Source organism: Oncorhynchus keta, chromosome 30, assembly GCF_023373465.1.
Source record: "Oncorhynchus keta strain PuntledgeMale-10-30-2019 chromosome 30, Oket_V2, whole genome shotgun sequence".
Taxonomy (NCBI): Eukaryota; Metazoa; Chordata; class Actinopteri; order Salmoniformes; family Salmonidae; genus Oncorhynchus; species Oncorhynchus keta.
Genome location: NC_068450.1, coordinates 12,316,985 through 12,341,640, shown reverse-complemented (window position 1 = coordinate 12,341,640; position 24,656 = coordinate 12,316,985). Strand labels below are relative to the sequence as shown.

The 24,656-nt window shown below is 43.0% G+C and overlaps 1 long non-coding RNA gene and 1 pseudogene across 1 annotated transcript; both read right to left on the bottom strand.

The window, feature by feature from the left end:
- Nucleotides 1-2,433: 2,433 nt before the first annotated feature.
- The window catches only part of LOC127913897 (glutamate receptor 3-like), a 267,990-nt pseudogene continuing 245,767 nt past the window's right edge, over nt 2,434-24,656 (bottom strand).
- Nucleotides 7,039-13,619, bottom strand: LOC127913899 (uncharacterized). Its single transcript, XR_008087138.1, has 3 exons — nt 13,406-13,619; nt 13,181-13,315; nt 7,039-12,973 (listed from the first exon to the last, which is right to left on the bottom strand). It is a non-coding gene; the product is annotated as an uncharacterized LOC127913899 (long non-coding RNA).

Below are 24,656 nucleotides of genomic sequence, written 5' to 3'. Positions count from 1 at the left end.
GTGTGTTCAGGCACTGGGCAGACCAGTCACTGTGTCTGTGTGTATCTGTGTGTTCAGGCACTGGGCAGACCAGTCACTGTGTCTGTTTGTATCTGTGTGTTCAGGCACTGGGCAGACCAGTCACTGTGTATGTGTGTATCTGTGTGTTCAGGCACTGGGCAGACCAGTCAGTGTGTCTGTGTGTATCTGTGTGTTCAGGCACTGGGCAGACCAGTCAGTATAGCCTGGGGACTGGACATTCTTTTTTTTACCACACAATGACAGCACACAACCCAGCACACAGGGAGATGGTGTTCTGAGTAATTCACAAAGTAACCTGTTTGTTAATGTATTAGATGTGTAGAATAGTGTATCAGCTTTATTTAATCCATAGCGCTGCATCAAATCAAGGACATTTGTGTTCGTCACATATTTGTTAAACAACAGGTGAAGAGCAACAGTGAAAGGCTTTAAGGGCCTTTAATCCCAACAATGCAGAGAGAGGAATAGGAGAAATAATAATGCAGAACATCTTGGCTTCAAGCGATTGACATTTAAAGGCGAAGTTCCCGTTTTAGAGGAGGACTGCATTCACGGTAAATGTTACATATGTCCTCTCACCCACAGTAAGGAACCAACCCCTTTATGTGTGGACATTATGCTGGTAGAGGAATGTGGTGTTGATACATATGTCCTCTCACCCACAGTAAGGAATGAACCCCTTTATGTGTGTACATTATGCTGGTAGAGGAATGTGGTGTTGATACATATGTCCTCTCACCCACAGTAAGGAACCAACCCCTTTATGTGTGTACATTATGCTGGTAGAGGAATGTGGTATTGTTACATATGTCCTCTCACCCACAGTTATGTGTGTACATTATGCTGGTAGAGGAATGTGGTATTGATACATATGTCCTCTCACCCCTTTATGTGTGTACATTATGCTGGTAGAGGAATGTGGTATTGATACATATGTCCTCTCACCCCTTTATGTGTGTACATTATGCTGGTAGAGGAATGTGGTGTTGATACATATGTCCTCTCACCCACAGTAAGGAATGAACCCCTTTATGTGTGTACATTATGCTGGTAGAGGAATGTGGTGTTGATACATCATGATAACATGATAACATGATGTATCTATAGGTCTACTGGTATCATGATGTATCTATAGGTCTACTGGTATCATGATGTATCTATAGGTCTACTGGTATCATGATGTATCTATAGGTCTACTGGTATCATGATGTATCTATAGGTCTACTGGTATCATGATGTATCTATAGGTCTACTGGTATCATGATGTATCTATAGGTCTATTGGTATCATGATGTATCTATAGGTCTACTGGTATCATGATGTATCTATAGGTCTACTGGTATCATGATGTATCTATAGGTCTACTGGTATCATGATGTATCTATAGGTCTACTGGTATCATGATGTATCTATAGGTCTACTGGTATCATGATGTATTTATAGGTCTACTGGTATCATGATGTATTTATAGGTATACTACATCATGGTATCATGGTACCAGTAGACCTATATATACATCATGATGAGTGCTATATACTCATCAGGCTGCCATGTTTTATCACTGTCTTGCCATTGTAGGTTAATATACTCTGGGTTTGAAATGGTTTCCTCAACTTATAATGACACATTATTGATGAGAGATTTCAGATGGCCAATGAAGATGTCAGTGAGACTCTCAATCAGTGTACATGGGAGACTGTCAGAGGCATCAGATGGTTCTGTAGTAATATTGATCCAGCACCAGCCATTAAATAAAACAACTAATTTCTCATCCTGTTTTTCAAGAAGGTTGTAATGGCAAAGGAAGGAATTATATAGTTGACATGTGGCTTGTGCAGTGTGTTACCATTTCCGTTCAGATGAGAGGACAGATACGGAGCTGACACATTCTTGGAGTGATGACAATATCATTGCTGTGTGTTTGTGTGTTTGAATAGACTTCACCATGCGGTTTAACAAGTTCATGAGATTACTAGCACACAAACACGTCATTTTCTATACAGGTTTATTTACTAAATGTATTCAAATTCTCTGTACAGCTCCTCACTAACGAAGATCAGTGAATGATACACACACATGCAGATTCTGACTCTTTTTGTAGTAGTCACTAAGATGTTTGGCCATTTTCTCCGTGTTAAGTGAACTTACAAAACCAAAGAAACTGTCTCCTAACGATGACCCGTGGCTGTATTTTCACCGTAGAATCTGATGTAAGTTAGAGGAGCTGTGATATGTCGTTACGTAGTTTACATGCAATCTCTTACAAAAATAAGGAAACCCATCAGTCCTTAATAAATACATCTACTTTCAAGCAATGTACACCTCTCTTTCTTTAGAATGGTTTATTTCCTTATTCTTGCCTTCCCTTTTTTAAAATCTTTTTTTTTGTGTGTGTGTGTGTGTGTGTGTGTGTGTGTGTGTGTGTGTGTGTGTGTGTGTGTGTGTGTGTGTGTGTGTGTGTGTGTGTGTGTGTGTGTGTGTGCGTGTGTAAATCTATCTTTTCACGGTTTTAGGTGATTCGTTTTCTTCCTAAATACTATGGAATCACAGTCTTTTGAAAAGGAAATGTGCTAAGCTTTTAAGACATCCCCTGTAAGTACGTCGTATAAATCCATTTTCTCCTTGTATTTATATTATTCAGCTTTTTAATTTACTAAGTAAATTCACCAAACACTACAATGCTCATAAAATGAAATGAAAACTGAAAGCATATCATCAAACCGCGCAGCTTATTGTAAAATGTGTAATTGTTTAGCAAAATACCAAGGTCCTCCATAATACTACTGTTGAGAAGCCAATACTGTTTGTATTGCAGTTTATCTACTTTTCCAATGTCCCTTTTGGTTCAGTTTTAATCTACAGAACATTTGAATGATTTTAGGTTACATGAAAATCCAGCTATAAGCAGGTGTTCTTTCAAAATTAAGACTAAAAAAAGGGGCTATTTTGGAGCGACACTGTGTGAGTGAGTTTTCTCTTCATATTATACACACCATAAAACACACTGGGAGAGTTTCTGAACTATGAAACGTGCTCAGACAGTCCTCTGCGTTCTTTAAAAAAAACACATCTGAATCTGTTGGCAGTATATTGGTATTGTGAGATGGCTTTAAGTTGTGTAAAGCCAAATGCTGCATCTCACATTCATCTCTTTCTTGAGTCCCTGTGTGTGTGTGTCCAGAGTGGCCCCCTAGTCAATATATAGTGCACTACTTTTGACTGGGGGCTCTGCACAGAAGTAATGCACTATATAGGTGATAGGGTTCCATTTGCGATGCACAGTTTACTAGCTACCAACGCCTTCTCTCGGAGTCTGTCTCTGACACTTGAAAAGCACCATAGTTGAGGACAACAACAATACAATATTCTTTTGGCTATGGCATATTTAACCAATTGATTCCAATAAGATTCAAATGTGTCTTTCAAAACAATTCCAAGGTCACAGGAAAATAACAAGCTATCTTCTAATAATCAGTGTCTATAATAAACATATTTTAAAACACATTTAACCAGTAAAAACCTAGCCTGCAAGAACAATTAGGATAATCTGATCAAATTACGTTTGCAGAAAAAACTATTTATCATCTGTCATATCGTATTCATCTTCTGTCCGGCACTTGGAAATGTGCTCGGGGTGCAAGTGATGGCTTTAGGTATCTCTCTTTTGTCTTTAGCATCTCAAATGAAGTTCCTTAAAACAGATTACAGTATCAATCCTGTCTTTCTGTTTGTTTGTCTGTGTGTTTGTGAGTTCAAGCCAAACGCAATACCGCTGTGATGAAATGCATTGTTCTAAGTAACTCTGCGAGTCTGTGACTGTTCCATACGTAAGGCACTGGAGGAAACCGCTTGAGTTCTTCACGTCACCAGTCCTGTCGTGTCGCCATTGCAGATTATCGTCGCCATTTTCCGCCAGGAGAGGATTTAGCTGCAGTTGAGGAAACCCCCATCCTGACTTGATCATGTTGTTTCATCATAGGGTCAATAGTCACAGTCGTTCGTAAGGGATCGTGTACCTGGTCTAGCTGAAGCGCCCGATACCTGTTTTAGAGGAAGGAAGTAGAGACATAGGGATAATCTTAATTGCATTTAACTGATTCCTTGTGTCTTCTCTCTTCACCTCCTCAAAACCAATAGGATGAGAAGTCGGAGATCCCTCCCCTCTGACCTTCTCACCCAATGGGATTTGAGGAGTCGAGGAAAAGAGGACCCAAGGAATCAATGAAATTGAGATTCTCACACAGAGAAACATGGGTAATAAGTCTGTTAAAATGGTGGATGAGATGAGACGTGTCAATAAGGTTGGAATGGTTGAGGCACGATGATGTGTTACTTGGGACATTAGCTTAACACATAGATTTGCAGATGCTGCTAGCATATTCTACCGAGTAAACTAAAACCTTAAGCTAGATAAAGTATGAGTGTTTACGAGATGAAGATGAATGTTTTTTGATGGCTTAATATTTTTTATTTTAATTTAAATTTTAAATCATGTTGATTTCAATTAACAACACCATAGTGCAGGGTTTTTTTCTGGACCAAAAAGGGGCTTAGGTGGTGGGCGAGGCAGGGGGCGTGAAATAGGGCGTGGCCGGTCCATTGGGACGCAGATTTTAAAAATATTTAGAGGCCCCCCCATCTTGTCGGTGTAGAAAGATGTCTGCATTTCAAGCCAATTTCCTTCAAATCTACATATTCTGCCATTGACCTGAGAGAACATTTTGCAGTTTTAAAACAAATGTCCTTTAATGTTATGCATTTTTCCATGGCTAATGCTGTGTTCTTTGGCTCAAACATAATAACAAATGCTGAATAAATGTTTTATGTACAATTCTCCCAGACTGTCTAGCTTTTATGTTGCTGATTGTTAGTTTTCAAAGATGATATAACTATAGAGTATGTAGGTCCATTATCTCTTCTACATACTCTATATCTGGTTTTAATCATTTAAGTTTACGATGGAAGAATTTTTCCATCCCAAAAATGTATTTCAAATAATGAAAATACTTTAACACGCTTCGGCGGCCCACACAAGGTTTGACGTCTAGTCATACACAGTATGTAACAATATCAAGTCAACAAAAGTCTTGGGGAATTGTAAATGTAATGTTGGGTTGTCTATTGGCTCCCGAGTGGCGCAACGGTCTAAGACACTGCATCTCAATGCTGGAAGCGTCACTACAGATCCTTGATCCATCCCGTATCACAACCGGACGTAATCGGGTGTCCCATAGGACGGTGCACAATTGGCCCAGCCTCATCCGGGTTAGGGTTTGGCCGGGTTAGGCCCTCATGGTAAATAAGAATGTGTTCTTAGTTGACTTGGCTAGTTAAAATATTGTGGATATGTTCAAGTCAAGAGTGATGAACTGTTACGAAATCACACCAAACAGCTTGAGAGCAACACAAACAAACAAATCATTCAACCACCAGAGGAAACCAACTAAATGATTCAGATGTCACGGAGAGAGAATCAGGAAGAGAGCAGCGTTGTCATTACCCTTAGATCTTCACGCTCTCTGTCCCATACACGTTGTAGCCTTCTCTGTAAGTGGCAAAGTTCTGGGGGTTGGTCGGTGGAGCTGGCTTAAATTTCTCAGCATTTTTTGCTAGTTTGAGTCGTTTGGTTTCTGCACGTGACTTGTAACAGAACTCAATCAGTGCCACCATCATGGCCAGCCCCAGCCCTCCAACCAGAATATAGAAGACTCCAGCCACATTGCTCAGGCTGAGAGCACTTGTCTTGTCCTGGGGAAGGTGAAGAACATAGTTAGAGGTTTTGCGGTGGAGAGACAGTTTTGTAGAGAACAGTACAGCCTACCAGTACGATACTAAAGCAGAGTATTTATAGGCCTCAAACTGATCCTTACAGAGTCTTGTTGAAATAATGCTACTGATGCTACCAATGGCAGATCATACTACAGACTCCAGAGGCTGACAGCAACAGAAGGCTGATAAAGTAAAGGATGGCTGAGGTTGAGTCTAGAAAAAGTCTAGATTGGACTGGCTTTCCTATAGGGGTCCAAGAAGTTTTGAGGAACATCTGAACACCATAGTCAGGCCACTCTCCAATGAAGGGGAGACGAGTCACCTCTTTAGTTTGATCTAGGTGAATGTAGAGCTTCCCCTATTCTACAGGTCTTCTTCCATATAAGGAAGCTGCGGTCAGTAACTCACAGGTCAACATTTCAAGACCTGTCCTGACATGTTTTATTGGTATCAAACCATTTTGCTGCTGCTTCCTTCCCAAACATGTTTATAGAAAATGTGTTTATGAGAGTTTTACCATTTTGCAGTTTAACCCTTTTGAGGTTTGACTGTGGTAATCTGTAGCTAAACTGTCGAGGGTACGGACACTGATCTGTTAGTTTATTGGCCTGGCTATGGTCTCAGAGGGTTAGATAGAGGCTTATTACATTCTTAGACTTCATGTGGGGTGGAAACAACAAGATCTCTTCATTGCAACTCCTTGCTCAGACAAAGACCTGAAAAACACCCCGCGGTGTTGTAATGTCCCGAAGTTACTTGGAAGCAGTTGATCATGAACACTGTTTGTTTAGTAAATAGAAACAACAGCATAATGGTAAGAATATCATGAATGTCAAGCATGAAAATTAGCAAAAATAGCACTTAATGTCAACAGCTAGTCAACAACTATTCAATGATGGTGTTTGATTATTTTACACATGTACCATTTCACCAAGCATAAGGTCATTTACTATTACAGTTTGTGAAGCAAAAAAGCAGTTCCTATTTCTATATTGGCCAAAACAAAAACAACGTATTTTTCAGATATGATTTGGATTTGTGAAATCGTGCATGAAGGACTTGAACCACTTGTTTATTTTTGTTAAATGTATGTGGCAGAATTATTTTGGGGGGTATAATAAAATAATAAAATAAGGGGTAGGGGGGATATAGAGTATAATCTAGATGTTTCAGTATGGCTTAGCATTTCTTTGCATATGAACAGTAAGTCACAATGCAACTGGGAATCAACACAGAAGACCTGCGGAGACTGACCTTACTTCCAGAGTCCTTGGTTCCACATTCACCCTTATCGTACCACCATTTGTTTTTCAGCTTGTCTAAGATGCCTTGTTCACTGAGTTTCAATACGGCAAGGTTTACAGGAGTTCTTCACATGAGAAATAACATAAATAACATCATATTATGTTATTTTATGTTATTCATAACTTCATAGTTTGCATAACTTCATAACAAAGCGATCGAGCAGGACTCCTGGCCGTTGTCACATCACAGAGAACAGGCATTCTAGTCTATTACCTTGTCGTCATTGACCAGCCCTAGTCTAGGGCCAGGGCCTGCTCCTATCGCTTCGAGTAATCGGCAGACGCTGGTAACAGGACGAGCATGTACTGACTGTACACGCTGGTCCGGAAGTATCTAAAGCTGAGGAAGGTATTTGATTGTGGGGACAGCAGGGTAGCTTTCTGACCAGCACTTAACAAGTTCCATCCAACTAGAACCTTCTCTTGACTAACAGTAGCAGTAAAGGACTACAACACAACCGTTGACCTGATATTTACAGTAGCAGAGGCTTGGACACCTCCTACTGCAACATCACAAGGTGGCTCTGAGCTTTGTTTCCAAAGACAACATGAACAATGAACCTAATAATGGCATTTACCTTGACATTAAAGACGGCATTAAAAAACGGAATAAAGCCAGAGGTGTTTCACAGCAACCCGTCTCATAAGAACTTGGGCTGTGTATTGTTGGGAAAACAGCCTTTACTAAATCCGCTTACAAGGGGGATTACTGTCAACCAAGCTACAGCTTTATTACTGCTGTTTAAGCTCAGCTTTGACACATCAGGGGGATAATGAATGTGGTTTCTCTTTGTAATATGGTTTCATCAGAGGAAACTGATAGCTAATAATCAAGTGTTAAAATGCTGAATTAAAAGGTATAAGACATTTCCCACTGCTTTACAACTGACATAGTGCCTTGTACTTAACATTAACTATTTACCTGTGCAACATACATGACATAATAGCCTTTTTAAAAATGAAGCTAAGATGTTACATGTGGAAAACACAACAAAAGGATTTCTATAGCCCCATTAGCAACATAATGTGCTCTGCTCTATAGCCCCATTAGCAACATAATGTGCTCTGCTCTATAGCCCCATTAGCAACATCATGTGCTCTGCTCTATAGCCCCATTAGCAACATAATGTGCTCTGCTCTATAGCCCCATTAGCAACATAATGTGCTCTGCTCTATAGCCCCATTAGCAACATAATGTGCTCTGCTCTATAGCCCCATTAGCAACATAATGTGCTCTGCTCTATAGCCCCATTAGCAACAGAATGTGCTCTGCTCTATAGCCCCATTAGCAACATAATGTGCTCTGCTCTATAGCCCCATTAGCAACATAATGTGCTCTGCTCTATAGCCCCATTAGCAACATAATGTGCTCTGCTCTATAGCCCCATTAGCAACATAATGTGCTCTGCTCTATAGCCCCATTAGCAACATAATGTGCTCTGCTCTATAGCCCCATTAGCAACATAATGTGCTCTGCTCTATAGCCCCATTAGCAACATAATATGCTCTGCTCTTTAGCCCCATTAGCAACATAATGTGCTCTGCTCTATAGCCCCATTAGCAACATAATGTGCTCTGCTCTATAGCACATAATTAGGAAGATTGATCACATGGTGCTCTACTCTACAGTCCCTATAAAAACAGACTGGTGGAGCTCTACTCTATAGCCCCATTAGCAACAGAATGTGCTCTGCTCTATAGCCCTTTATGCAATGGGTTGGGTGAATCGTGACTGTTTGCGTAAAACCACATTCCAGTTGGTGTCTATTCCACACGTTTCCACCGCCTAAATCTATGATGTTAAAATGCCCATTTATGCCTCTCTAGTGGCGCAGTGGTCTAAGGCACAGTATTGCAGTGCTAGCTGTGCCACTAGAGAACCTGGTTCGAGTCCAGGCTCTTTCGCAGTTGGCTGCGACCGGGAGACCCATGGGGCGGTGCACAATTGGCCCAACTTTGTCCGGGTTGTCCAATCGCGCACAAGCAAATCCTATGGCGGGCTGGGCGAAATGCACGCTGGCACGGTCGCAAAGTGTACAGACACATTGGTGTGGGTTAAGCAGGCATTGTGTCAAGAAGCAATCCATCGACCTTTGCCTCTCCCAAGTCCGTACGGGAGTTGCAGCAATGGGAGAAGACTGTAAACTGCCAATTTGATACCATGAAATTGGTGAGAAAAGGGTGTAAAAATAATAAAAGCCTATTAACTCTGTTCCATCTGACTGCACAATCCATTGTCTCATCAGCCCAGCCAGGCAATTTATGAACTTGATTTCCACTATAAAAAGCATTCGATAATATCTCATATTTTTCGACTAACATTTAGTTTTCAACAGCGGAGATTTGTATAAACCTTGCTGTCTGTCTCTCTGACATTTGCAACATTGTTTCAATATTCAAATTCGATCTCCTGCTGTCCCAGAGTAATGAACGAGTCGTGAGTCTGGACGAGACAGAGAGGCAGGAAGCATTTCTCAGACATTCAAAATCATAACTCAGCTGGCATCATTTTTATGGATGTATACAAAACAAATTAAAAAAAGATCAAACGAAACACAGCTAATTTGCAGTCTTTCAGCTTCAGTCAGAAATGATTGTGTTACTGTAGCTGTGTTGTTGGCTAGCTCCTCTGAATAACAGTATCCTGACGAATGAGCACATTTTCTATACCAGGCGAAATCGTACCTCATCAGCTTATTGTTATGGATGGATCCAATTAAATGGCACTAGAAACCAGCTTTAACAATTGCAAATGCAGCTACTTTACCGGCTGTACTTTTTTGACATGACTGTAAGTTACCCGTATTTGGCTAGCTAGCAAGCAAAGGATAATAACTTTGCCAGCCAGTATGGCAACGGTACATTTAGAATGAACGACTGGGTCACATCCATAGATACAGAACAGAAAGACTGAACGACTGGGTCTCCGCTCTAGCAATCCTAGATTGGTGTGGGGACTATATATTGTGGAAGGATGAAATAGTATGAATAAATGAATGAAAATAACGTTTTTTTATGAAAATATGTGACTCATTATTTGAATATGTTGGTAACCCATTGTATAAGAGTGATAATGCCCTAGAAGACGGTGTTTGGAGGATATATTGGCACGGTTTGCCGACCCTCAATGAACAACACCCATCCCAATATAGCCTTTCTCTGGCATTATCACTTAATTACACAGTTGGTAGAAAACTAAATGCAGTCAGATGGAACAGAGTAAATAGGCATTTTAACACCATAGATTTAGCCGGTGGAATAGACAACGGCTGGAATGCGGTTTCAACCAATCAGCATTCAGGATTACACACACCCATTGTATAAAGCACTATAGAAACAGACTATGCTAATCAAAGAACGATGAATGGATAACAAGTGTCTTGGGTTCCACTGGTGAGCAATGTCCTCCTGGGACCTTTAGGGAACCATACATTATCATCAGCAGGAGAAGAGAAGATTACAACACTGTGTAGAATAGTATCTCCCTGGCCAATGGCAATAGGGCGACTGTGAAGGACTGTCCATCGTGGTAGCTCAGAGAGACATTGATTAACAATGCAATTATCTGTTAACATGCTCATGATGCTGGAGCCTGAAACCCAATCCAAGGGAGCAGTATTGCAGAGGTGATCAGAAAGAGAGAGGGTGTGTGTGTGTGTGTGTGTGTGTGTGTGTGTGTGTGTGTGTGTGTGTGTGTGTGTGTGTGTGTGTGTGTGTGTGTGTGTGTGTGTGTGTGTGTGTGTGTGTGTGTCCCAGTCGACAGCCAACGCATTGAGATATACAGGAAAATTAACCTTCGAACACAGCAGATGGTCACCAAACTTACACACTCTCCGTCTTTCACCGACGATGCCAATGTTCGTCAGAGCTAAATGCCAGACTTTGAGGTGTGCAGTTTGAATGTTTAAGAGCAGAAGAAGATCAAATGAAAAAATTATTCTATCATAATTTCACACGATCAATACATTTTAGCCATGATCCTGAAGGTTGCCCAAAGCCAAAGTATACATACCTGAGCAGGTCCAGATAAAAGACAGAAGGAAACATGTCAGAGAAGCAACGGTATATAGTGGTCTTCTACTGCCGCCGTCACAGCTGTGAGCCTCAACATCACTCAGCATACTGACTATACAGCACAGATTATTAGCACAAATGCATGATTGAAAATAGTGTTGCAGAATTCCTGTCACTTTCCCATAATTCCTAGGTTTTCCAGAAACCCCCATGGGAGGATTCCCTGAATAAGGGGGAGAATAAGCAAGGAATGGAACACTGCCAGAGGGAATCTTCAAAACTGGGATTTCTGGGAAACCTGGAAATGTTCATTTACTGGGACTTTTTTTTAGCTAGTGGATTTTTGCAACCCTACATATAGGAAGCGTATTTCTGAATATTATGGAGGTGAAACAGAAAGGTCAGATGTGTTGGTAGGACATTACGTGATCTAGATATTATAGAGATGTTAGCCATGATGCTTTTTCAAACATGTCACAGTTGTACAACATTACATTTCCTGAGAATTCATGTCAAATGACCCTATCTATCACAGCTAATCTGTAAGCAAGTCACTTAGCTGACCTAATTCATAGCATGAGTCATTCCTTGAGTCACTTGTCATTCAATTGATCTCAACTGTATCACATTTCAATGCCTTTGTATGCCATCTTTAAAATAGCATGATGCAAGCTTCATAGCACATAGTGTAAGTATGGTGATACCAAGGCTGAGTGAAACACTCTCATATTACATCACTGTATCCCAGGATGGATACAGCCATGTCTTCAGAAGAGAGTAGAATAGAAGAGTAAGAAACCTGATTATCACAATGGTTATTGGGCTCAATTCTGGCTCTTGGTCGGTCGTGTTCAAATCAAGTGCTAAATTGGGTAAAAACATTTGACACCATCTACAATTGTGTCGATTCTTCTTTGTAAAATCATCATAAAAAAGCAAACAATTACAGGGACAGTTCCACCACCGACAAAGTCCTAATTTAACTGAATGTAGTCGTACCACATGACCCACAGCCCAAAGAGACCTTCTCTTTCAGATTAGAATTCTCACGTTTGCCCGTAATGCTTAGTCCCCTCAAGACTCCGCTGTTTGCCTCGCCTCCCTGAGATGACAAGTCTCAGCTGAGTAGCCATTTTGGGGGGTTTCAGCCAATGGGCTTTAGAGGCCAGCATGGTTTCTCTAGGCCAGTCGCATGGGATGTCCGGAGAAGCAGCTGTTTGACATGAGCAACTGTGAAGCCATGTTGTGTCAGACAAGACAGCAATAATGTTATGAAATACAGACATGGCCTTCACAAGAGGAAGGCGGCAGTCTCTGGCATCTCGACGCCATGTTTTCATAAATAGTTTGTGACTAACTATTCATGAAATGTAATTTATAATACACATTCTTATTGTATAATATATAAATTACAACAGGTATATTTTACTCAGAGATCTGACAGAGATACTCTTAACATGAATTAGACTTCAGACTGGCTATACATTCTCTAGACAATATAATACCCGACACACACATTGTCTGCTGCCCAGAGATGTTAAAGATGGATTTATCTCCTCCTTTTCCAACTGCAGGACAGAGCTATCCTCCTCACATCCCTCCCACCACTGAGAAGAAGCAGTCTAAACATCCCCAGTCGAATAAACACACCTCCTCCTTATCAAATACAACCAAACACTGGTCCACAGATCTGTATCCTTCCTCTCACAACTGTCTGTGTCAAACAACTCAGCTTAGCCTTACCAGTCCATCTCCTTTACTATACTTCATGCTACCTCTTAGCCTTACCAGTCAATCTCCTTTACTATACTTCATGCTACCTCTTAGCCTTACCAGTCCATCTCCTTTACTACACTTCATGCTACCTCTTAGCCTTACCAGTCCATCTCCTTTACTATACTTCATGCTACCTCTTAGCCTTACCAGTCCATCTCCTTTACTATACTACCTCATGCCATCTCCTTTACTATACTTCATGCTACCTCTTAGCCTTACCAGTCCATCTCCTTTACTACACTTCATGCTAGCTCTTAGCCTTACCAGTCCATCTCCTTTACTATACTTCATGCTACCTCTTAGCCTTACCAGTCCATCTCCTTTACTACACTTCATGCTACCTCTTAGCCTTACCAGTCCATCTCCTTTACTATACTTCATGCTACCTCTTAGCCTTACCAGTCCATCTCCTTTACTACACTTCATGCTACCTTTTAGCCTTACCAGTCCATCTCCTTTACTACACTTCATGCTACCTCTTAGCCTTACAAGTCCATCTCCTTTACTATACTTCATGCTACCTCTTAGCCTTACCAGTCCATCTCCTTTACTATACTTCATGCTACCTCTTAGCCTTACCAGTCCATCTCCTTTACTATACTTCATGCTACCTCTTAGCCTTACCAGTCCATCTCCTTTACTACACTTCATGCTACCTCTTAGCCTTACCAGTCCATCTCCTTTACTACACTTCATGCTACCTCTTAGCCTTACCAGTCCATCTCCTTTACTACACTTCCTGCTACCTCTTAGCCTTACCAGTCCATCTCCTTTACTATACTTCATGCTACCTCTTAGCCTTACCAGTCCATCTCCTTTACTATACTTCATGCTACCTCTTAGCCATACCAGTCCATCTCCTTTACTACACTTCATGTTACCTCATCTTCCTCTCTGTGTGTTAGCCAAGTAAGGGTTCTTAGTTTGATATTTTGTTCCATAGACTGGTCAGAGTCTGGTAAATGACAGAAAGGCTACCTTTGAGCCTGGTTGGGACTCAACACTTGGTTACTGGTTGGGTTGGGTTGCTAGGTAACAAAGTACATAAGAAAATCAAAGTGCTATAATATAAATCCAATCAGTAATCAATGATTTTTATTATACCTATTGACTATTATTAACAGCCTTGCCGATTACTCTGCAATATTGTACCCGATCTGGTGACATCGAGGCTGACCTTGGAGTCACCTCCTCCGCTGCCGCACTCTCCCTTGTCGTACCACCATTTGTTTTTCAATTTGTCCAACAGGCCCTGCTCATTCAGTTTTAACACTGCCAGGTTAACAGCATTTCTTGAAACGATAAAACATAACTTGTAAGAAAATGCACAGGTCCGTGAGAAATCTAATGCATAGTAGTGGTATAGTAGCAGTATAGTATAGTCGTAGTATAGTAAGGTAGTATAGCAGTAGTTATAACGATAATGATAATAGTTGATAATGGTAGTTGGACTACTACTAATAGTGCTTATTGTTAAAATTAGTATTATCTATTATGTTTAAGAATTTTAGGAATATGAGTTAGATAGATCAGTAAGGTTAAGAGGAAGAGCAAAGAAAGTCGTAAATATTGAAAAGGTGGCATGATGAGTTAGGTAGTTTAGAAACTGAAGTGTGCGGGACAGGGACACTAGTCATCATTGAGAAGAAAAGCAACAATAGAAAACACCATGCAATTAATATTCATCACAAGTGACAGTGCAACTTTTAAAGGCTACATGGAAAAACTGTTGAACTGTTAAATTAAAAGTGACAACAACTGTCGGGAAGGATAGCACGCAGGACAGAAGGATAGCACGCAGGACAGAAGAACAGCACACAGGACAGAAGGATAGCACGCAGGACAGAAGAACAGCACACAGGACAGAAGGACAGCACACGGGACAGAAGCACAGCACGCAGGACAGAAGGACAGCACGCAGGAGAGAAGCACAGCACGCAGGACAGAAGGACAGCACGCAGGAGAGAAGCACAGCACGCAGGACAGAAGGACAGCACGCAGGAGAGAAGCACAGCACGCAGGACAGAAGGACAGCACGCAGGAGAGAAGCACAGCACGCAGGACAGAAGGATAGCACGTAGGAGAGAAGGACAGCACGCAGGAGAGAAGCACAGCACGCAGGACAGAAGAACAGCACACAGGAAGGAAGGACAGCACGCAGGACAGAAGGACAGCACACAGGACAGAGGGACAGCATGCAGGACAGAAGGATAGGGCAGAAGGGCAGGACAGAAGGATAGGGCAGAAGGACAGCATGTAGGACAGAAGGACCGCATGCAGGTCAGAAGGACAGGACAAAAGGACAGCACACAGGACAGAAGGACAGGACAGAAGGACAGGACAGGAGGACAGGACAGAAGGACAGGACACAGGACAGGACACAGGACAGGACAGAATCGCAGAAGGACAGGACAGAAGGACAGGACAAAAACACAGGACAGAAGAACAGGACAGAAGGACAGGACAGAAGGACTGAAGGACAGGACAAAAGGACAGGACAGAAGGACAGGACAGAAGGACTGAAGGACAGGACAGAAAGACAGGCCAGAAGGAAAGATAGAGTAAGAGAGACAAAGGTAAAATGGTTGTTAATAAACTGTTAAACTCTTCGCTACACCCTGGAATGGATTCCCCGTTGGTTTAGGAATAACAACATTAACACGTAGATCAACATCCATAATAACAATTATAAATCAACCTAGATATCCAAGAACAATAAAAGATATGATACCATTACCTCTTTGTGTCCATTCCAAAACAATAAGGAAGAAGAGAAGAAGAAGGGCCAAACACAAGACATCAGGGTAGGTGGAATTCTATAACAACAAGGAGAATATCGTTATATTATCCCACCCACCTTAATGCTGAGCCTTTGGGCGTGGCCACACCGTATCCTTTAGAGTCGAGGTTTCCGCCCACTTTCATGGTGTCACAGGGTTTCCTCTGCTCTATGTACTCGTTCATGGTGGACTCCAGGAGGAAAGCAAACTTGCCCTTGGACTTTCGTACCCGGGCCACCCCGTCTGGCGTGGTCTTGACAAACACTGACGGTTCGGCCGATTTCATGTATGACCACATTTTCTCATAGACTGCTATTTTGGATCGCTGTTTAGACGGAGAGAGGGAGGGAAAGGGAGAAGACGAAGCATTGATACATAGTAGTGATGACCCAAATACAAATGTATACACCATTGAGAGCGAGAGAGCGAGAGCGAGAGAGAGAGGTGCAGTGAGAGGGAGAGGGAGAGAGAGAGAGAGAGAGAGTGCAGTGAGAGGGAGAGAGAGAGGGAGAGGGAGAGAGAGAGAGGGGCAGTGAGAGGGAGAGGGAGAGAGAGAGAGAGAGAGAGAGAGAGAGAGAGAGAGAGAGAGAGAGAGAGAGAGAGAGAGTGCAGTGAGAGGGAGAGAGAGAGAGAGAGAGAGAGAGAGGTGCAGTGAGAGGGAGAGAGAGAGAGAGAGAGAGAGAGAGAGAGAGAGTGAGAGGGAGGGTGCAGTGAGAGGGAGAGGGAGAGAGAGAGAGGTGCAGTGAGAGGGAGAGAGAGAGAGAGGTGCAGTGAGAGGGAGAGCGAGAAGGAGAGGGAGAGGGAGAGGGAGAGAGAGAGAGAGAGAGGACCCTGAACAATGAGAGAAACAGGAAGGAGTGATGCACAGGAACAAGAACCTTGCTATAGTACATTCCCGGCTCGCCTCTCTCCACTGGGATTCTCTGCCTCTGACCCTATTACAGGGGCTGAGTCACTGGCTTACTTGTGCTCTTCCATGCCGTCCCTAGGAGGGGTGCGTCACTTGAGTGGGTTGAGTCACAGACGTGATCTTCCTGTCCAGTTTTGCGGCCCCTCAGGCACGCACAGTGAAGGAGGTCTTCGTGGGGTATAATCAGCCTTGTCTCAGGGTAGTACGTTAGGGGTCTGTTGATATCCCTCTAGTTTTGTGGAGGCTGTGCTTTGGCAAAGTGGATGGGGTTATATCTTGCCTGGTTGGCACTGTCCGAGGGTATCTTCGGACGGTGCCACAGTGTCCCCCGACCCACCCCTGTCTCAGTCTCCAGTATCTACTCTGCAACAGTCTATGTGCCGGTGGGCTAGGGTCAGTCTGTTATATCTGGTGTCCTGTGTGAATTTAAGTATACTCCCTCGAATTATCTCTCTCCCTCCCCTCCCAGTGAATCTGATCCCTGGGATCATGCCTCAGGACTACCTGGCCCCAGTCCAAGTGGTTGTGCTGCTGCTCCAGTTTCAACTGTTCTGCCTGCGGTTAGGGAACCCTGACCTGTTCACCCAACCTACTACTTTGTCCCAGACCTGCTGCTTTCGACACTTTCTCTCTCTCTACCGCACCTGCTGTCTTGACCTCTGAATGCTCGGCTTTGAAAAGCCAACTGACGTTTTCTCCTGATGTACTGACCTATTGCACACGTTACAACCACTGTGATTATTATTATTTGACCCTGCTGGTCATCTATGAACGTTTAAATATCTCGAATAACGATCAAACAATGTTCTGTTATAATCTCCACGCGGCACAGCCAGCAGACGACTAGCCGCCATTCAGAGCCTGGCTCCTCGAGGGAGTTTTTCACATCACTGTACTTCTACACCTGCATTGCTTGTTGTTTGTGGTTTTAGGCTGGGTTTCTGTACAAGCACTTTGTGACCTTTGTGATGTGATTGAGGTGAGAACCTTGCTAGAGTAACATCAGGAGGAGACATAGATGAGAGTTTCCCAGTACGGTGTCTGTGGTTAGGCTTAGTGTGCCTGCTGTACAACCTGTTGGAGTGAAGAGAGGACTTCCAGCCATCTATAACAAGCAACAATTCAATGATTCATTGTACAACCTGTTGGAGCGAAGAGAGGACTTCCAGCCATCTATAACAAGCAACAATTCAATGATTCAATGTACAACCTGTTGGAGTGAAGAGAGGACTTCCAGCCATCTATAACAAGCAACAATTCAATGATTCAATGCCGCTGGGTTCATTTTGGCAACACAGTTTCAAACTCCAGACTTCTGAACCCTGGTCTGGGCCAAAGCAGAGACAGGTCTGCTGCCAGGTGATGGTGTGTGTGTACTCTCACAAATACACCGCAGGTTACATTTAGGAGGGTTAGAGCTATCTGGGATCCTTGGGATTTGCCTACCTCCTAAACCCTAAACTTAACCCTTATCTAACTTAACCTTAACCTTAACCCTTATCTAACTGAACCTTAACCCTTATCTAACTTAACCTTAACCGTAACCCTTATCTAACTTAACCTTAACCGTAACCCTTATCTAACTTAACCTTAACCCTTATCTAACTTAACCTTAACCCTTATCTAACTTAAACTTAACCCTTATCTAACTTAACCTTAACCCTTATCTAACTTAACCTTAACCCTCATCTAACTTAACCTTAACCCTTATCTAACTTAACCTTAACCCTTATCTAACTTAACCTTAACCCTTATCTAACTTAACCTTAATCGTAACCCTTATCTAACTTAACCTTAACCCTTATCTAACTTAACCTTAACCGTAACCCGTATCTAACTTAACCTGAACCCTTATCTAACTTAACCTTAACCGTAACCCGTATCTAACTTAACCTTAACCTTAACCCGTCAACATTTTAAAATGTAAACTTCAATGGAGTAGGGACGTCCCAAAGATCCCGGATAGCAATTTAGGAGCTAGAGTTTTACAAGGAAGTGGGCCAGTTGGCAATAGTCAATTGTACCAATGGGCCTATTGCCAATAGCCTACGTGTTCCGAGTATGAACAAGCTGTTGATATGGCAACACCAATCAGAGGCATTGTCCCAGTGGCGTCAAGGATCCCATTGTATGGGCTTCCCCAGAAGGGTCGTTTTAGGTTCAAATACTGAAACAGTCAAGGACTTAATTTAGCCAGATCAAAGATTTGAAGAGCATAAGGTGTTGTGTATTACTAACTGAAGCAGACATTTGTGGTAAGGCAGCACTTAGGAATAACAGTCATATTTCCTAAGAAGTCTTGAAGTTAAATGAAGTGTCAAGGGAGACAAATACACTGTTAGTGAAGGACACTCTCAGAGTTCTCAAATACACTGTTAGTGAAGGACACTCTCATAGTTCTCAAATACACTGTTAGTGAAGGACACTCTCAGAGTTCTCAAATACACTGTTAGTGAAGGACACTCTCAGAGTTCTCAAATACACTGTTAGTGAAGGACACTCTCATAGTTCTCAAATACACTGTTAGTGAAGGACACTCTCAGAGTTCTCAAATACACTGTTAGTGAAGGACACTCTCAGAGTTCTCAAATACACTGTTAGTGAAGGATACTCTCAGAGTTCTCAAATACACTGTTAGTGAAGGACACTCTCAGAGTTCTCAAATACACTGTTAGTGAAGGACACTCTCAGAGTTCTCAAATACACTGTTAGTGAAGGATACTCTCAGAGTTCTCAAATACACTGTTAGTGAAGGACACTCTCAGAGTTCTCAAATACACTGTTAGTGAAGGACACTCTCATAGTTCTCAAATACACTGTTAGTGAAGGACACTCTCATAGTTCTCAAATACACTGTTAGTGAAGGATACTCTCAGAGTTCTCAAATACACTGTTAGTGAAGGACACTCTCAGAGTTCTCAAATACACTGTTAGTGAAGGACACTCTCATAGTTCTCAAATACACTGTTAGTGAAGGACACTCTCATAGTTCTCAAATACACTGTTAGTGAAGGATACTCTCAGAGTTCTCAAATACACTGTTAGTGAAGGATACTCTCAGAGTTCTCAAATACACTGTTAGTGAAGGACACTCTCATAGTTCTCAAATACACTGTTAGTGAAGGACACTCTCATAGTTCTCAAATACACTGTTAGTGAAGGATACTCTCAGAGTTCTCAAATACACTGTTAGTGAAGGACACTCTCATAGTTCTCAAATACACTGTTAGTGAAGGACACTCTCATAGTTCTCAAATACACTGTTAGTGAAGGACACTCTCAGAGTTCTCAAATACACTGTTAGTTCTCAAATACACTGTTAGTGAAGGATACTCTCAGAGTTCTCAAATACACTGTTAGTGAAGGACACTCTCAGAGTTCTCAAATACACTGTTAGTGAAGGACACTCTCAGAGTTCTCAAATACACTGTTAGTGAAGGACACTCTCAGAGTTCTCAAATACACTGTTAGTGAAGGATACTCTCAGAGTTCTCAAATACACTGTTAGTGAAGGACACTCTCAGAGTTCTCAAATACACTGTTAGTGAAGGACACTCTCAGAGTTCTCAAATACACTGTTAAATATATATAATATAATAATATATAATAATATATAATAATATATGCCATTTAGCAGACGTTCTCAAAGCGACACTGTCATGTGTGCATACATCTCATGGGTGGTCCCGGGAATCAAACTACACTGTTAGTGAATGCTCTACAACTGAGCTCAGAAGGACCACTGAGCTCAAAGGACCTGTTAGTGAAGGACACTCTCATAGTTCTCAAATACACTGTTAGTGAAGGACACTCTCATAGTTCTCAAATACACTGTTAGTGAAGGATACTCTCAGAGTTCTCAAATACACTGTTAGTGAAGGACACTCTCAGAGTTCTCAAGCAGAGTAAACAACACACCAACTCCACTAGGTAAGTAACAAATAGAGGCTGCGGAAAATGCAACAACAACAGCGCACACAATCAAATAGAGGCTGCAGAAAATGAATAATTTGCATGAGCTAAAACATAGTTGGAAGGACATTATTGGTTGGTTTTTGAAGAACAACTTCTGGAAAGACTGAGTGGTACTAATATGCCTGGCAGTTAACAGAGAAACAGAAGGCTAACGTGTCGGAACGTGCATGTGTGTGTGAGAAAGTGTGTGTGTATGAATGGCGCCGGAGGGGATTTCTGCTGTTCTACGGGCTCCTAACCAACTGTGCTATTTGGTTCGTTTTTTCACATTGTATGTATGTAACTTACTTTGTACATGATGTTGCTGTTAATTTCTTCTATGGCCCGAAAATAACTTCTGGACATCAAATCAGCAATTACTCACCTTGAACTGGATAAAGATTTTGTTCTATAACGAGTCCGACACGAAGGATATATCGCTTTCTCGGGAACCCGGGCCACAATCCCCGTCATTTGTTTGAAGAAAAGACAGAGAGAAAGGGGACAGAGGTCGGGCTGCCTTCTGAGAATTCATAGGTGAGTGGGTAAACCACCACTACCATCTGTTCTATTGGCCAACGTGCAATCACTGGAGAATAAACGGGATGATCTACGATCAAGACTATCCTACCAATGGGACATTAAAAACAGTAATATCATGTTTCACAGAGTCGTGGATGAACGACGACATGGATAATATAGAGCTGGCGGGAATTTTCCATGCATCGGCAGGACAGAGAAGCTATGTCTGGTAAGAAGAGGGGTGGGGGTGTGTGTCTATTTGTCAATAACAGCTGGTGCGCAATGTCTAATATTCAATATGTCTTGAGGAATTGCTTGCCTGAGGTAGAGTACCTTGTGATAAACTGTAGACCACACTATCTACCAAGATAATTCTGTTCTGTTCACAAACAGATGCTGGCACTAAGACCGCTCTCAACCAGCTGTATAAGGCCATAAGCAAACAAGAACATGTTCATCCAGAAGCGGCGCTCCTAGTGGCCAGGGACTTTAATGCAGGTAAACTTAAATCTGTTTTACCTCATTTCTACCAGCATGTCACATGTGCAACCAGAGGAAGAAAAACACTAGACCATCTTTACTCCACCCACAGAGATGCATACAAAGCTCTCCCTCGCCCTCCATTTGGCAAATCTGACCATAATTCTATCCTCCTGGTTCCTGCTTACAAATGAAAACTAAAGCAGGGAGTACCAGTGACTTCCCCCAATATAGAAGTCAGATGTAATGGATGCTACGCTACGGGACTGTTTTGCTAGCATAGACTGGAATATGTTCCAGGATTCACCCAATGACCTTGAGATATATATCACCTCAGTTATCGGCTTCATCAATAAGTGCATCGAAGTCGTCCCCCCCACAGTGACCTTATGTACATATCCCAAGCAGAAGCCATGGATTTCAGGAAGCATCCACATCCAGCTAATTGCTAGAGCTGCTGCTTTCAAGGAGTGGGACACTAATCCAGACACTTATAGGACATCCCGCTATGCCCTCAGACGAACCATCAAACAGGAAAAACTTCAATACAGGATTAAGACTGAATCCTGCTAGCCCGCCTCTGACGTTCGTCAGATGTGGCAGGGCTTGAAACTATTACGGACTACAAAGACAAACGCAGCCGCAAGCTGCCCAGTGACGCGAGCCTACCAGACGAGGTAAATGCCTTTTATTATCACTTCGAGGAAAGCAACACTGAATCATGCATGAGAGCACCAGCTGTTCCGTACAACTGTGTGATAACGCTCTCGGTAGCCGATGTGAGCAAGACCTTTAAACAGGTCAACATTCACAAAGACGCGGGGCCAGACGGATTACCAGGATGTGTAAACAAAGCATGCATGGACCAACTGGCAAGTGTCTTCACTGACAGTTTCAATGTCTCCCTGACCAAGTCTGTAATACCTACATGTTTCAAGCCGACCCCCATCATCCCTGTGTCCAAGGAAGCGAAGGTAACCTGCCTAAATTATTTCTGCCCCATAGCACTCACGTTGGAAGCCATGAAGTGCTTTGAGAGGCTAGTCATGGCTCACATCAACAGCATCATCTCGGATACTCCAGACCCACTCCAAATCGCATACCATCTCAACAGATCCACCGATGACACAATCTAAATCGCACTCCACACTGCCCTTTCCTACCTGGACAAAGGGAACACCTGGACAAAAGTCAATGAATGCTGTTCATTGACTACAACTCAGTGTTCAACACCATAGTTCCCAAAAAGCTCATCACTAAGCTAAGGACCTAAACACCTCCATCTGCAACTGGATCCTAGACTTCCTGACGTGCCGCCCCCAGGGGTGCCTGCTTAGTTCCCTCTTGTACTCCCTGTTCACTAACAACTGCATGGCCAAACATGACTCCAACACAATCATTAAGTTTGCTGATGACACAACAGTGGTAGGACTGATTACAGACAATGAGGAGGAGTTCAAAGACCTGGCAGTGTGGTTCCAGGACAACAACCTCTCCCTCTCTCTTTATAAACATATCTCCATCATCTCACTATAGACACATCTCTATCATCTCTCTATCATCTCACTACAGACATAGCTAGATGTATATCCAGTAACAGTCTCCTTGTTTATCTGAAATAGCCTCTGGGATGAGCATACAATGGCTTCAATTGAGGGATGGACAGAGAAGGGTTGTGTGGAGGGAGGAAGGGATTGATGGAGAGAGGAAGGGATGGATGGAGGGTTGGAGGGAGGAAAGGATTTGTGGATGAATGGAGAGAGGGAGGACGGGATGGATGTAGGAAGGAATGGATGGAGGGTTGGAGGGATGAAAGGATGATGGAGGGATTAGGGATGAAGGGATGGATAGAGGGTTGGAGGGAGGAAGGGGTGGAGGGAAGAAGGGATGGATGAGGGTTGGAGGGACGAAGGAGGGATTAGAGATGAAGGGATGTGTGGAGGGATGGAGGGAGGAAGAGATGTGTGGAGGGATGGAGGGAGGAAGGGATGTGTGGAGGGATGGAGGGAGGAAGAGATGTGTGGAGGGATGGAGGGAGGAAGAGATGTGTGGAGGGATGGAGGGAGGATGTGTGGAGGGATGACTGTAGGAAGAGATGTGTGGAGGGATAAAAGGGATGATGGAGGGATGGAGGGAGGAAGGGATGGATATTAGGAAGGAAGGGATTATATTATATTATGTGTGGAGGTTTGGAGGGATGAAGAGATGTGTGGAGGGATGGAGGGAGGAAGAGATGTGTGGAGGGATGGAGGGAGGAAGAGATGTATGGAGGGATGGAGGGAGGAAGAGATGTGTGGAGGGATGGAGGGAGGAAGGGATGGATGGAAGGTTGGAGGGAGGAAGGGATGTGTGGAGGGATTAGGGATGAAGGGAGGGAGAGATGTGTGGCGGGATTAGGGATGAAGGGAGGGAGTAAGGGATGTGTGGAGGGATAGAGGGAAAAAGGGATGTGTGGAGGGATGGAGGGATTTAATAGAGGGTTGGAGAGAGGTAGGAAGGGATGTGTGGAGGGATAGAGGGAGGAAGGGATGTGTGGAGGGATAGAGGGAGGAAGGGATGTGTGGAGGGATAGAGGGATTAGTAGAGGTTTGGAGGAACGGAGGAAGGGATGTGGGGAGGGATAGAGTGGGGAAGGGATGTGTGGAGGGATAGAGGGAGGAAGGGATGGATGGAGGGATAGAGGGAGGAAGGGATGTGTGGAGGGATGGAGGAACGGAGGAAGGGATGTGTGGAGGGATAGAGTGATTTAATAGAGGGTTGGAGAGAGGTATGAAGGGATGTGTGGAGGGATGGAGGGAGGAAGGGATGGAAGGAGGGATTTAGGGAGGAAGGAAGGGATGTGTGGAGGGAGGAAGGGATGGATGGAAGGAAGGATGAAGAAAAGCTATCTGCAGTGCTCAGAAATGGAGTTTGGTCAAGCTTCTGCTTGCAGCAAGATTAGTCAGACACTTACACACCCTCCCCCACTCACTCACTCACTCACTCACTCACTCACTCACTCACTCACTCACTCACTCACTCACTCACTCTTCCTCCTTGCCTTGTGGGCTGGCCTGTCTCTCTCTACGGTCTGTTAGGCCACATACTACTGAGGACTGATGCAATGAAAAGAACACAACTAAGGCA